At 49.2% G+C, this 13,091-nt stretch overlaps 1 pseudogene; it reads left to right on the top strand.

Moving 5' to 3' along the window:
* The first annotated feature begins 11,629 nt into the window (after nt 1-11,629).
* Nucleotides 11,630-12,783, top strand: LOC143888480 (pentatricopeptide repeat-containing protein At4g14850 pseudogene; annotated as a pseudogene).
* Nucleotides 12,784-13,091: the final 308 nt, after the last annotated feature.

Here is a 13,091-nt window from a genome sequence, read left to right as displayed (position 1 = left end):
TCGTCCTCTTTCTTCTGTACGGCCTCCTCGACGGCCGCTATCTGTCTCTCCCGGGCTTTTTCCCTCTGTGCGTTGAGGGCCTCGGCAGCCTTCTGCTTCTGGGCAGCCAACTAATCTTTGAGCCGCTGATTCTCCGCGTCCCTCTCTCCGATGGACCTTTGGAACTCCTCTACTTCCTTCATCAGCTGGCCGGTCTCCTCCTCCGACTTGGTGATCGCCTCAGAAAACTTCTTGCTCTTCTTCCGAAAATCATTGTAGTACAGTCCGATCTGCAAGCAAGCAAGTGTTAAAAAAAGAAGAAGAAGAAACATGTAGTAATGACACAGGCCATCTTACCTGGTAAAGCGAAGAGAAGATGGCCTCATCGGCCGCAGCTGGAGGCTCGTTTAGAACCCGCAGCTTGTCCTTGTTCAGGAGACCCTTAGTGACGATCTCCACGGCTACCCGGCTCTCACCTAGGCTGGTGTCACTTTTCTGAACGGCCCAGTTGGGCCGAAAAACATTATCTCCAGATCTCCCCGGGGGAGGACGGGCTCCAGTGGCTGTTCCCACTGACTTTGAGGACCCTGCTCCTCGGCCGAAGGCGCCGACCAGCTTCACTGTAGTCTTGCCTTTGGGGGACGGCGTGTCCCGGGTCGGAGCAGGACTCGAAATCTCGGCGACTTTCCTTTTCTGGCCCTGCTGGGCCCTTCCAAATGCTCCTTGCCTCACTTTCTCCATCTTTGACTGTTTCTGCATCTCTGAAAGTCAACATGAACGAACAAACCGGTCAGAAGCAAAAAGGAGAAAAAAGAGTTTAAAGCAAGACTAGCCACATACGTGCCGGGGTCGCAGTACTAAGGCCAAGCCCGACCAGAACCGCTTCCCCAGAGAATTCCGCACAATGAATGCGGCCTTTCCGCTCCAGCTCCTCACAGACTAGGGCGAACGTCCTCATATCCTCCCCCTCAAGGAACGGCTTGCGGCTCAACGCAACCGTGTCCGGGACGTTCCATTTTAGAGGAACCGGCCAAGGCTGGGTGGACTCCCTGTCCATGACATAGAAGAACCTGTTCTTCCATAAGTGGATGGAAGAGGGAATGCCAGTGATCATTTTCACCTCTCGGCGCTGGCTAATGTAGATCCAACCCCCATCCTTATGCCTCTTCAAGTGCGCACACGCGCGGAATAACGGCACAGACAAATTTCTTTGAAGCCGGCCCTGGACGAGGTACATGAACTCGATCAGCGTCCTCTATGAGTTCGGCGCAACCTGAGCCAAAGCCAGCCCGTAATATTGAAGGACCGCAATGAAGAATGGGTGCAGAGGGAACCTGAGCCCGACCCTTAACGACTCCTCGTATATACAGACGTCGGAGCTTTCGTTGCAAGCCCTATCTCCCTCTATCGCGGCCCTCAGCCCAAACCTTAGGGGAATAATGTACCTATCCCTAATGTCTCCCAGCCTGGACTCATCAAGGATGTTCTCCTCGTAAAGAGCCTGGATGTTGTACTGGGGATTGGCGTCCATCCGGGCCCTAGCTACGACCTCGACGGCCAAGCCCGGGAGGAATGTTGTGGACGCCTCAGCGGCGTCGCTACCAACACTCGCCTCTGCTCGGAGATAACTATCCGTGGGGGCCGGGGTGGTGTTCAGATCCAAAATCACCTTGTCCTCACTATCTACAACTTCTACACTATCACCGGGACTTGCCATGTTTGGCCAAGGAGTCTTGGTCGGATTACTTTGGGTCCACCCCGACGAACTAGACCCTGAGCTACTGGAAGAAGACTCCCCTAAACCGGACTCCGAACCGGACTCAGAGCTAGAGTTACTACAGGACATGAACGCAAGAAAAGAAACGAATAAAAGACGCACTCAAGAAAATTACCGGACCGAACAGAGAAGAGCTCCTAAATCCGCGGACGATCACAACCTCGAGCTAACCGAGCTGAGCAGGCAGAGCAAGAAAGAAAGAAAAAGGGGAGACAACGAAAGTAAAAGTGAAATGTGAAAGGTAAAAACCCCCTTTTATAGACCATGGCTAAGGCGGTTCGCATTTAATGAAGAGCACGCACTTCGAGGGCCATTACATGGGTGCCACGTGTCTTTCATTAATGACAGACACAAATTTCGAGGCAAGGGCGTGAGTGAATACGCGCGTATCTCCAAGGGCCTAAGGGACATTAGTATGGGGCTCGTGTACGGGATAACTTTAAAGCGTCAAGAAAATCTGTCTGGCCCAAGCCGGACAGAATATGGCGCATCCGCTACGCGAAGAAAATCTGTCCGGCCCAAGCCCGACAGAATATGGCGCGTCCGCTACACAACAAAAATCTGTCCGGCCCAAGCCGGACAGACTACGCTACACGACAAAAATCTTTCTGGCCCAAGCCGGACAGAATATGCTAAGCGACAAAAATCTGTCCGGCCCAAGCCGGACAGAATATGGCGCATCCGCTACGCGACAAAAATATGTTCGGCCCAAGCCGGACAGAATATGGTGCGTCCGCTACACGACAAAAATCTGTCCCACCCAAGCCGGACAGAATATGGCGCGTCCGCTACGCGACAAAAATCTGTTCGGCCCAAGCCGGACAGAATATGGCGCGTTCGCTACGCGACAAAAATCAGTCCGGCCCAAGCTGGACAGGATATGGCGCATCCGCTACGCGACAAAAATCTGTCCGGCCCAAGCCGGATAGACTGCTTTGCCGGACAAAATTCCGGACTGATTTCCAAGCCAGACAGATAGAAATTCCGGACTGATTTCCAGGCCGGACAGACCAAATTTCAGGAGTGATTTCCAAGCCGAACAGATAGAATTTTCGGACTGATTTCCTGGCCGGACAGACAGAATTTTCGAACTGATTTCCAAGCCGGACAGATAGAATTTCCGGACTGATTTCCTGGCCGGATAGATAGAATTTCCGGACTGATTTCCAAGCCGGAAAGACCAAATTTCCGGACTGATTTCCAAGCCGGACAGATAGAAATTCCAGACTGATTTCCTGGCCGGACAGACCAAATTTCCGGACTGATTTCCAAGCCGGACAGACAAAATTTCCTGACTGATTTCCAAGCTGGACAGATAGAAATTCCGGACTGATTTCTTGGCCGGACAGACCAAATTTCCGGACTGATTTCCAAGCCGGACAGATAGAATTTCCGGACTGATTTCTTGGCCGGACAGACAGAATTTCCGGACTGATTTTCAAGCCGGACAGACAAAATTTCTGGACTGATTTCCAAGCCGGACAGACAAAATTGCCGGACTGATTTCCTGGCCGGACAGACAAAATTTCCGGACAGATTTCCAAGCCGGACAGACAAAATTTCCGGACTGATTCCACGGGCCAGAGAAACGGCTTCGCCGGACAGACTCCCCCCATTCAGGAATATAACTCCTCGCACTTTCCCAAATAACTACAATGACTTGGAGAAGTGGGGGGCAACTGATGGGGTATGAAAAACAGTAGCCAATTAGCTGTTGACACGTGGCTCCAGGATGGCCCACCACAAATCCAGCGTCGGCCTAAGGGTAGTTTGGTAATTACCTAAGGGTAGGTAAACTTAAACCTGTAAGAGGCCGACACCTGTCCTGGGGCAGGTAATCCAACCACCCCAGGTTTCCCTCTATAAAAAGCCTTTCAGGGCTCAGACCAAAAGGTAATAACTTCTCAACCAACTCTTAAAAACTCGCTCTGCACTCCTGCTCATACTGACTTGAGTGTCGAAGGGCCTGTCCGGAGTAACGACTGCGGGTTTGTCTTCTGACCTCGTTTGCTCTTGTGCAGGACTCAGCTCCTTCATTTCGGCTCCTCGGGTCCTCCAGCTCAGCCCTTACGTCACTGCCGTATCTGTTACCGATTTTTGGCCTAACAATGAGCATGGAGTTACTCTATTCTCTTTCTTTATCCAGTAGGGATATGCAACTCTAATGAGTAAGAGTCGAAGGCCGAAGGCCCTTCTAAGGGGATTACAGTGGTATGGGAAAGAGCAAGGCTTACCAGTAATCACTGAAGGAGATTCGACTAATTTTTTGGCATGGGCTACCAACAAGGCAGTTCGCCTAGCAAAAGAGCGGAAAAAAATCCACCATATGCTAATACCTTGAGAGGGTAAATGACAATTGGTGCAACGCCGGAAGCAGTATATGATGTTTGCCAGGGGGGAGAGTGGATGAGTGGATATGGCTCTCAAATAGATGCGTCTTATGGTTTGACAAGGGTAGAAGGGGAAATTGTCTGCATTGGAAGGGGGACATCTTGCTCCATTCCTCACTGTATCAGTTCTTACGAATAAAATATTGTTACCATTTCTCAAAAAAAAAAACAGGCCCATCACAAGTCGAGCATATTGCCTTTGGTCCCACTCCTGGTCAGGAACAAGTCCGGACAGCTAAAACCAAAGCCACATGGAAACCCAGTTCACTAAAACTAGGGTACCCGCTGCTCAGTTCGCCACGGCTCATCTCCGTAAAGACCAGGAGCGCACTCCTGGTCAGGAACAAGTCCGGACAGCAAAAACCGAAGCCACTTGGAAACCCAGTTCACTAAAACTAGGGTACTCACTGCTCGGTTCGCCACGGCTCGTCTCCGTAAAAACCGGGAGCGCACTCCTGGTCAGGAACAAGTCCGGACAGCAAAAACTGAAGCCACTTGGAAACCCAGTTCACTAAAACTAGGGTACTCGCTGCTCGGTTCGCCACGGCCCGTCTCCGTAACGACCGAGAGGCACTCCTGGTCAGGAACAAGTCCGGACAGCAAAAACCGAAGCCACTTGAAAACCCAGTTCACTAAAACTAGGGTACTCAGTGTTCGGTTCGCCACGGCTCGTCTCCGCAAAGACCGGGAGTGCATTCCTGGTTAGGAACAAGTCCGAACAGCAAAAACCGAAGCCACTTGGAAACCTACTTCACTAACACTAGGGTACTCACTGCTCGGTTCGCCACGGCTCGTCTCCGTAAAGACCGGGAGCGCACTCCTGGTCAGGAACAAGTCCGGACAGCAAAAACCAAAGCTACTTAGAAACCCAGCTCACTAAAACTAGGGTACTCGCTGCTCGGTTCGCTACGGCTCGTCTTCGTAAAGACCGAGAGGCACTCCTGACCAGGAACAAGTCCGGACAGCAAAAACCGAAGCCACTTGAAAACCCAGTTCACTAAAACTAGGGTACTCAGTGTTCGGTTCGCCACGGCTCGTCTCCGCAAAGACCGGGAGCGCATTCCTGGTTAGGAACAAGTCCGAACAGCAAAAACCGAAGCCACTTGGAAACCTACTTCACTAAAACTAGGGTACTCACTGCTCGGTTCGCCACGGCTCGTCTCCGTAAAGACCGGGAGCGCACTCCTGGTGAGGAACAAGTCCGGACAGCAAAAACCAAAGCTACTTAGAAACCCAGCTCACTAAAACTAAGGTACTCGCTGCTCGGTTCGCTACGGCTCGTCTTCATAAAGACCGGGAGCGCACTCCTGGTCAGGAACAAGTCCGGACAGCAAAAACCGAAGCCACTTGGGAACCCAGTTCACTAAAACTAGGGTACTCAATGCTCGGTTCGCCATGGCTCGTCTCCGTAAAAATCGGGAGCGCACTCCTGGTCAGGAACAAGTCCGGACAGCAAAAACCGAAGCCACTTGGAAACCCAGTTCACTAAAACTAGGGTACTCGCTGCTCGGTTCACCACGGCTCGTCTCCGTAAAGACCGGGAGGCACTCCTGGTCAGGAACAAGTCCGGACAGCAAAAACCGAAGCCACTTGAAAACCCAGTTCACTAAAACTAGGGTACTCACTGCTCGGTTCGCCACGGCTCCTCTCCACAAAGACCGGGAGCGCACTCCTGGTCTTGAACAAGTCCGGACAGCAAAAATCGAAGCCACTTGGAAACATAGTTCACTAAAACTAGGGTACTCGCAGCTCGGTTCGCCATGGCTCGTCTCCGTAAAGACCGGGAGCGCACTCCTGCTCAGGAACAAGTCCGAACAGCAAAAACCGAAGCCACTTGGAAACCCAGTTCAGTAAAACTAGGGTACTCACTGCTTGGTTCGCCTCGGCCCGTCTCCATAAAGACCGGGAGCGCACTCTTGGTCAGGAACGGGCCCGGACAGAAAAACCAAACCGTCTTGGAAACCTAGCTCACTAAAACTTGGGCACTCGTTGGTTAGTTCACCTCGAAATTCTGCCCGGAGGATTCCTGACCAACAGTATTAGAGTCAAACAGTATTAGCCAGAGGCAGACAAGTGGAGAATGGACAATAAATAGTAAGAAGTGATTTCCATTCATGAAGTAGGGCCTCGGAGGGCCATTACAAAGAATGAGGCCTCAAAAGGCTATTACAAAAGTTGGGTCTCCAAGGACCATTACAAAAAAAAAAAGAAGGGAAAGGAGCTCAAGACACCCCGTGGCTACCACCCCGTGATGGATGTGCCTCCGGGACCTCTGCGGCAACGATAGTGCCCTGCTCGTCGCCGTCAGGCGCCAATGGATCATGGAGAACTAGGCCCGTCAAGGTCACTGCCGGGTTGGATTCGTTGACCTGATCAAGGCAATCAAAGAACCCCACCTTGTAGGATTCGCTGGACAAACTGATGAGTTCGTCCTCTTTCTTCTGTACGGCCTCCTCGATGGCCGCTATCTGTCTCTCCCGGGCTCTTTCCCTCTGTGCGTTGAGGGCCTTGGCGGCCTTCTGCTTCTGGGCAGCCAACTCATCTTTGAGCCGCTGATTCTCCACGTCCGTCTCTCCGATGGACCTTTGGAGCTCTTCTGCTTCCTTCATCAGCGGCCGGTCTCCTCCTCCGACTTGGTGATCATCTCAGAAAACTTCTTGCTCTTCTTCCGAAAATCATTGTAGTACAGTCCGATCTGCAAGCAAGCAAGTGTTAAAAAAAGAAGAAGAAGAAGAAACATGTAGTAATGACACAGGCCATCTGACCTGGTAAAGCGAAGAGAAGATGGCCTCATCGGCCGCAGCTGGAGGCTCGTTTAGAACCCGCAGCTTGTCCTTGTTCAGGAGACCCTTAGTGACGATCTCCACGGCTACCCGGCTCTCACCTAGGCCGGTGTCACTTTTCTGAACGGCCCAGTTGGGCCGAAAAACATTATCTCCAGATCTCCCCGGGGGAGGACGGGCTCCAGTGGCTGTTCCCCCTGACTTTGAGGACCCTGCTCCTCGGCCGAAGGCGCCGACCAGCTTCACTGTAGTCTTGCCTTTGGGGGACGGCGTGTCTCGGGTCGGAGCAGGACTCGAAATCTCGGCGACTTTCCTTTTCTGGCCCTGCTGGGCCCTTCCAAATGCTCCTTGCCTCACTTTCTCCATATTTGACTATTTCTGGATCTCTGAAAGTCAACATGAACGAACAAACCGGTAAGAAGCAAAAAGGAGAAAAAAGAGTTTAAAGCAAGACTAGCCACATACGTGACGGGGTAGCAGTACTAAGGCCAAGCCCGACCAGAACCGCTTCCCCAGAGAATTCCGCACAATGAATGAGGCCTTCCCGCTCCAGCTCCTCACAGACTAGGGCGAACGTCCTCATATCCTTGCCCTCAAGGAACGGCTTGCGGCTCAACGCAACCGTGTCCGGGACGTTCCATTTTAGAGGAACCGGCCAAGGCTGGGTGGACTCCCTGTCCTCGACATAGAAGAACCTATTCTTCCATAAGTGGATGGAAGAGGGAATGCCAGTGATCATTTTCACCTCTCGGCGCTGGCTAATGTAGATCCAACCCCCATCCTTATGCCTCTTCAAGTGCGCACACGCGCGGAATAACGGCACAGACAAATTTCTTTGAAGCTAGCCCTGGACGAGGTACATGAACCCGATCAGCGTCCTCTATGAGTTCGGCGCAACCTGAGCCGGAGCCAGCCCGTAATATTGAAGGACCGCAATGAAGAATGGGTGCAGAGGGAACCTGAGCCCGGCCCTTAACGACTCGTCGTATATACAGACGTCGGAGCTTTCGTTGCAAGCCCTATCTCCCTCTATCGCGGCCCTCAGCCCGAACCTTAGGGGAATAATGTACCTATCCCTAATGTCTCCCAGCCTGGACTCATCAAGGATGTTCTCCTCGTAAAGAGCCTGGATGTTGTACTGGTGATTGGCGTCCATCCGGGCCCTAGCTACGACCTCGACGGCCCAGCCCGGGAGGAATGTTGTGGACGCCTCAGCGGCGTTGCTACCAACACTCGCCTCTGCTCGGAGATAACTATCTGTGAGGACCGGGGTGGTGTTCAGATCCAAAATCACCTCGTCCTCACTATCTACAGCTTCTACACTAACACCGGGACTTGCCATGTTTGGCCAAGGAGTCTTGGTCGGATTACTTTGGGTCCTCCCCGCCGAACTAGACCCTGAGCTACTGGAAGAAGACTCCCCTGAACCGGACTCCGAACCGGACTCAGAGCTAGAGTTACTACAGGACATGAACGCAGGAAAAGAAACGAATAAAAGGCGCGCTCAAGAAAATTACCGGACCGAACAGAGAAGAGCTCCTAAATCCGCGGACGATCACAACCTCGAGCTAACCGAGCCGAGCAGGCAGAGCAAGAAAGAAAGAAAAAGGGGAGACAACGAAAGTAAAAGTGAAATGTGAAAGGTAAAAACCCCCTTTGATAGACCATGGCTAAGGCGGTTCGCATTTAATGAAGAGCACGCGCTTCGAGGACCCTTACATGGGTGCCACTTGTCTTTCATTAATGACAGACACAAATTTCGAGGCAAGGGCGTGAGTAAATACGCGCATATCTCCAAGGGACTAAGGGACATTAGTAAGGTGCTCGTGTACGGGATAACTTTAAAGCGTCAAGAAAATTTGTCCGGCCCAAGCCGGACAGAATATGGCGCATCCGCTACGCGAAGAAAATCTGTCCGGCCCAAGCCGGACAGAATATGGCGCGTCCGCTACACAACAAAAATCTGTCTGGCCCAAGTCGGACAAAATACGCTATGCGACAAAAATCTGTTCGGCCCAAGCCGGACAGAATATGGCGCATCCGCTACGCGACAAAAATTTGTCTGGCCCAAGCCGGACAGAATATGGCGCGTCCGCTACACGACAAAAATCTGTCCGACCCAAGCCGGACAGTATATGGCGCGTCCGCTACGCGACAAAAATCTGTTCGGCCTAAGCCGGACAGAATATGGCCCGTCCGCTACACGACAAAAATCTGTCCGGCGCAAGCCAATCAGAATACGCCATGCGACAAAAATCTGTCCAGCCCAAGCCGGACAAAATATGGCGCATTTGCTACGCGACAAAAATCAGTCCGGCCCAAGCCGGACAGGATATGGCGCATCCGCTACCCGACAAAAATCTGTCCGGCCCAAGCCGGACAGATTGCTTTGCCGGACAAAATTCCGGACTGATTTCCTGGCCGGACAGACCAAATTTCAGGACTGATTTCCAAGCCGGACAGATTGAATTTCCGGACTGATTTCCTGGCTGGACAGACAGAATTTTCGAACTGATTTCCAAGCCGGACAGATAGAATTTCCAGACTGATTTCCTGGCCGGATAGACAGAATTTTCGGACTGATTTCCAAGCCGGACAGACCAAATTTCTGAACTGATTTCCAAGCCGGACAGATAGAAATTCCGGACTAATTTCCTGGCCGGACAGACCAAATTTCCGGACTGATTTCCAAGCCGGACTGATTTCCTGGCCGGACAGACAGAATTTCCGGACTGATTTCCAAGGCGGACAGACAAAATTTCCTGACTGATTTCCAAGTCGGACAGATAGAAATCCCGGACTGATTTCTTGGCCGGACAGACCAAATTTCCGGACTGATTTCCAAGCCGGTCAGATAGAATTTCCGGACTGATTTCTTGGCCGGACAGATGGAATTTCCGGACTGGTTTCCAAGCCGGACAGACAAAATTTCCTGACTGATTCCGCAGGCCGGACAAACGGCTTCGCCGGACAGACTCCCCCCGTTCAGGAATATAACTCCTCGCACTTCCCCAAATAACTACAATGACTTGGAGAACTGGGGGGCAACTGATGGGGTATGAAAAACAGCAGCCAATTAGCTGTTGACACGTGGCTCCAGGATGGCCCACCACAAATCCGGCGTCGGCCCAAGGGTAGTTTGGTAATTACCTAAGGGTAGGTAAACTTAAACCTGTAAGAGGCCGACACCTGTCCTGGGGGCAGGTAATCCAACCACCCCAGGTTTCCCTCTATAAAAAGCCTTTCAGGGCTCAGACCAAAAGGTAATAACTTCTCAACCAACTCTTAAAAACTCGCTCTGCACTCCTGCTCATACTGACTTGAGTGTCGAAGGGCCTGTCCGGAGTAACGACTCCGGGTTTGTCTTCTGACCTCATTTGCTCTTGTGCAGGACTCAGCTCCTCGGGTCCTCCAGCTCAGCCCTTACGTCACTGCTGTATCTGTTATTGTGTTGGCTTCTGATGTTGAAGATAGGACAGAAATCCTAAAAGCATGCCTAATTGGGAGGGTTAGGGATGCTTTTAGGAATGTAGAAGAGCTGCAGAGAGGGGTTGCGTGGAAATGGAAGATTCCCTTGATACCAAAACCCTGAAAACTAATTAAGCATGAAATTTTATTTTGAGTCAATTTGAGGACGAACCTATGAAGAATTGTATAATGGGAGGTTGTGCTCTAGGGGAAAACTAGAATTCATGTCTCCTTGGAACGTCACCTCTAAACACAGGTGCCCGAACGATATGGCTGCGATTTTTCGGAAAGTGACTTGGGATATTAGACTTGGGAATTTCCTATATCTTTTAGAGATGGATTGAGGGGTGAGAGTTTGTAACTATATTGAGAGAAAGGGGGTGGGGAAATGACTTGGGATATTAGACTTGGGAAGGACTTAATGATAGCAAAATTAATAATTTCTTCTCTTTAGGGTTGCCTAGCAAGCATCACATTTCTAGTCATGAATCTGATTCAAGGATGTGGATGTTGGACACACAAGGATTTCTTTTTGGTCTATCTTTTACAGTAACTTGTTGGAATCAAAGGGTGAAAATCTCCACTTGTGAGACCGTGAGTGGTAGCTTTCTCATGGACAGTTGCAGCAAAAACGATCAACATTTGTGAAAAACTCAGAAGAAGGCAATTCCGACTTGCCAGTTGTTGCATTCTTTGTAAAGAAGCAAAAGCAGAATAATCAGTATATCATCTAATGGTACATTGCTCATTCTCATGGTACCCTTTGGTTCGCCATTCTACATAGCTTTGGAGATTCATGGGTATTTCTATTTTCAATTAAGGAGATTATCCTCAGTTGGTGTGGGAGTTTTTTTGGAAGTGTCAGGAATCTCTTTTGGGGATATTCCATTCATCATGGTTTGGCAAATTTGGAAGGAGATGAATAATAAAAAACCAGGCCACGCCGGTGTGGGAATTTTCTGTTATTCAGATGAAAATGTACTAATGGTGTATTCAGTGTCAGTCGGAGTTTGTCATTCAAACGAAGTGGATGCAAGGACACTACTTTGTGGACTAAAGATCTCTGTCTCAACTTATAAGTTGTCACCTTATCATTGAAGAAGGTTCAGCAAGTGTGATCACATGGTCGAGTAGAAAATCGAACAGGGTAGAGAGATACCATTGTAGAAATTCTTGATAGTTGCATCAAGATAGACTCCCTATTACAGCATAAACTTAGATCAGCTAATGAGATGGCGAACAAACTAGCAAAGGAAGGTGCAGAGAGGGAAGGGTTACTCAACTGTGATTTATTACCCTTATAGAAGGGTCCCACCAAATGTTTTGGTGTCTGTGGCATGGAATTTGATGGACTGAAGTGCTACAAGTTGGGATATGTGAGGGTTTATTAGGTATTAGAGACCAAACTTGGGACTGCTTGTCGTCTAGTTCTGATTTCTGCTGTAATTACTTACTTTTTCTTTAGTTTACTATAAAATTTTGGAAAATGGTAACTGTTACCATTCAAGAAAGATATGATTGAAGTTTCTTACCATTCATGGGTTTCTTACATGAACCATTCATGGGTATCTCACATGATGGGAACCCAAGAAGCCAAACAGCTCATATTTTGGTCCTTCAATCTTATGATTAGAATTGTTTGATAAGGGTGATTATGAGGCCAAGGGTATGGCAATAATACAGTCAGGCTATTCGACGCAGCGTTTCAGTTGGATGGATTCACAATAATATGTTTTACCTTTTATTGCACACTAGCAAAATATGGTGCATTTCTGATCATCTCATATAGGTTCATCTTCCAGTTTTCATTCCCACTTTATTTATTTATTTTTTGTTTTTTGAAGAATGAATTTGTGCTGGTATGATCACTGCCCTTTCCCACTTTACTTAATTCGCTATCATTTTGAAAAATCAATCCAGGTGGGAAGAAGCCACAGAGGTAAGGAAGGAGATGAAGGATGTGGGAATCAAAAAAGGTCCAGGATGCAGTTGGATCACTGTGAAGAACACGGTCCATGTTTTCCAGGCAAAGGATACTTCGCACGAGATGAACATCGAGATACAGGCAATGCTAGCGAAACTAAGGAGAGAGATGAAGGTGGCCGGATATGTCCCTAACACAAATTTTGCATTATACGATCTCAAGGAGGAAGAGAAAGAGACCGAGGTATTGTTCCATAGCGAGAAGTTGGCACTTGCCTTGGGGCTCATTTGTATTCCTCCAGGGATTCCTATAAGGATCACAAAGAACCTTAGGGTCTGTGGAGATTGCCATAGTGCAATCAAGTTCATCTCAGGTATTGTTGGTAGGGAAATTATTGTGAGAGATAATAATAGGTTTCACCATTTCAGGGATAATCAATGTTCTTGTAGAGATTATTGGTGATTATTTGGATTTTGGTCACTTAGAATATAAATAGGATTATGATGAAAATTTTCTGAAGGATTCATTAGCCGACCCCAACTAGTTTGGGACAAAGGTTTAGTTGAGTTGAGTTGAGAATATAAATGTAGAAGTAGATTGCAAGTTACAGATGTAAGGAAAAGGATTATGATGGAGAGTATACGAGTTGAATGTGTGTGTACATCAAATGCATCTTGCCTTAATTACTTGGTGCAGCAATTTGGTTTCAGTGAAAAGCATGTGGAATGAAATTACAATTTTTTTCTTCCATTATATATGAAGTAAGCAAT

This window comes from Tasmannia lanceolata, unplaced genomic scaffold, assembly GCF_043159265.1.
Source record: "Tasmannia lanceolata isolate RefF3 unplaced genomic scaffold, GAP_Taslan_0.1 ptg000012l, whole genome shotgun sequence".
In the NCBI taxonomy this organism is placed as follows: Eukaryota; Viridiplantae; Streptophyta; class Magnoliopsida; order Canellales; family Winteraceae; genus Tasmannia; species Tasmannia lanceolata.
This window is presented reverse-complemented; position numbering and strand designations above follow the sequence as displayed.